This window comes from Canis lupus, chromosome 10, assembly GCF_011100685.1.
Source record: "Canis lupus familiaris isolate Mischka breed German Shepherd chromosome 10, alternate assembly UU_Cfam_GSD_1.0, whole genome shotgun sequence".
In the NCBI taxonomy this organism is placed as follows: Eukaryota; Metazoa; Chordata; class Mammalia; order Carnivora; family Canidae; genus Canis; species Canis lupus.
In genome coordinates this window covers 36935608-36938434 of record NC_049231.1, presented here as the reverse complement: position 1 = coordinate 36938434, position 2827 = coordinate 36935608, and positions in this window count along the sequence as shown.

Below are 2827 nucleotides of genomic sequence, written 5' to 3'. Positions count from 1 at the left end.
GATCATGTCTAGATTTGGCTTTTTGCGGCCGTCCCTTAAAACAAATATAAGTGGTGCTTCAAGACAACTATGCAATGGAATTGAAATAAACCATCTCATTGTTGGAATGTATACAAAAATGAAATGGAAATGTTTCACCTTGAGTAAGCCTTAGACAATTTGTGATATCATTTCTCAAAAAAATTGAATAATTTTCCCTGGAAAAGAAGTTTTGCCACTGCACACAGGCCTTTCTTTGGGATGAACAAATCAATAAACAGAATATCTATTCCATTAATATCAGAAAATCTGCATCTTAAAAACCAAGTAGCTGTCTGATAATTGCTGATCTAGGATACACAACCAACCACTAAGTGAAGAACTGCTTCTCATTATGTTCTAAGTATGTGCTTTATATCTCTTATCTAACTCTTTCAAAGTGTCTTTAAAAGTGTGATTATATATACTTTCAGAAGAACTTTGTCTTCTTACAGCTTAATCATAAACACTTGTGCATTTGGATATATATGGAGGAAGGGCCTAGAATCAACTTAAGGATGAATGAAGGAAAGAATAATTAGTTATGCAAAGAAATATACGAGTTTATCTGCCATTATGGACACATTTCTGAAAAGCCTATATTTTGTTTTATCACAAATCTATACTATAGGGGGAATTATTAGGAGCTAGAATAGACAATGTGTATTGGAGTCTGTGTATGTCTTTCTTCATTGTAACCCTAGTGTTAAGAGAGTTTAATTTGATCATTAGCATTCTCCTAAGGCAGATATTCTGAGAGCGGTCCAAAGACATGATAAATGATTACTTCTTCATATTTTATACAATCACCCAAAGAAGAACCCCAAAACAGTAAAAAAAAACAGCCATCACCTGTTATTTAAATACTCTATAATCAAAAAGTATAAGGCAATTTTGTTTTGGTTTTCAGTTGGAAAGCTATGTCTATCTATTTAAAATAAGTACTGCCTTATATATTTTGAAGCCAAAATGCTGTGTTGGTTTATGAAGTTTTGAACCAAGAGCAGTTAAAACCATAAATCAGATAGGACCAAAAGGCTAATGATAGAGTAGTGGATATTAATGAGAGGAATAATTGAAAACAGCCCCCCCCCCCCAGTATAGCTGCAAAATGCAGCTGGAGTGAGCCACAGCACAAGAATGGCTCACACTCCTTGGCCTCTGGCCTGATTTTAACATAACTTGGAAGACAGTAGGTAAGAGTAGAAATGCAGAGTAAAGCATATATGGCTTCAAGTAGCTGCTCCGCCTCAGATTGATATCTCAACATTTATAATCTTAGCCAAGCCACTTGACCTCTGGAGCCTCAGTCTCCCAAATGAGAATTGCATTTATCAGTTAGTTATTAGGTTGAAACTATGATACCTAAAGGCTATGAGGTAAATGGAACACACTTAAAAAGTGTAAAGATGCAGAACTAGAAACATAGCTCTCCAACCGGGAAAATTGGACAAAACACATTTAGCTATTTAGAAAGTTATTTTGCCTATGAATCTTATCACATTCAAAACGTTTTAAGCCTGGATTCTAAATTAGGGATGAAGAAAGAATAGTCATGTTTTAAAGTACATTGAATATAGATTATATTGGCTTTATTTGGCTTTTCAAGAACCTAATGTAACAGAATTTTAGTGCTGTTTTGCATGCACCCAAATTGTGGTCCATATATGAATATGAATTTATTAAGGAGTGACTAAGTCTATGGGAAAGTTTATCTCATTATTCATGCAGAAATTTTCAGGCAATACCAGTCACCAAGACTACTTTGTGCTCAAAATAAGGACTGGAAAATCTATCGAAGGTTTGTAGGTTTGGGAAAGTCAATCAAAAATTTCTTTAATTTAGCTGTTTTTTTGTATTTCTGCACATCCAGTTTAAAATCACATGACTCATTTTTTTTAAACGTAAGAAAAATGATAGGAGATGGAAAAAGCAAATTTTGATTTTTGAAAACCACTCAAAGCTGGCTTTCAAAGCCCATAAATGTTTGTGTTGGGGTGGGAGTGGAAATGTGCTGATGGACATCAATAGAAATTATCACGAAATTTAAAAGTATCAGGATCAAGAAAGCGTTGCAAATCATATTACACTATATAGGTTAAAATGTCCTGAGCACAGATGACCAACGGCATAAAATATAAACTATGACTTAAGTGCAGAGAGTAATCTGGGTCGAAAGCATGTGAAACAATTGTAGCCCCAACCACATTTGTTTGTGTTCACAGAGCGTGAATAGATACAATGGATGTCACATGATCTATGTTCTGTTACTCAACACTGAATTGATGTTTAGCCTTCAGAAAAAATCTAACCCACATAGGCTTCTATTCCATAACAAAAGCTTTTCATTTTATTTTAGTTTTTAAATAAAATTCCTATTAAATAACACTATGTTTAGTATTTTCCACATTTCACTTTTCAGAGAGAACTATAAAGCTCCAGTAAACCAGTTCTTATTAGAGATTTTAAAACATAATATAAAATAAAACTATCTGACTACAGCCTTATGCATATTTGGTTCAATCTTCTATTGTTTTTACACCTGTTATCTACAAAACAATTCTGAGATCATTGTTTTAAGAAAGGTGGCTAAAAAAACTTAAAATTAATTTTAGTTCACTCTACCTTCTAGTTTAAGAAAAAGTATAGAGAATTTTAAACAATAAAGCCTAAAGGGAAATAAGTTTTCAAAATTTATGTTAATGATCTATTAGGAATTCTACTTTCTTATCTTCATCCCTGATAGAACCAAGGAGTCAGGACATGTTACCTTTCTTTCCTGGTTTCATCTTGGATGAGCTAATTGACC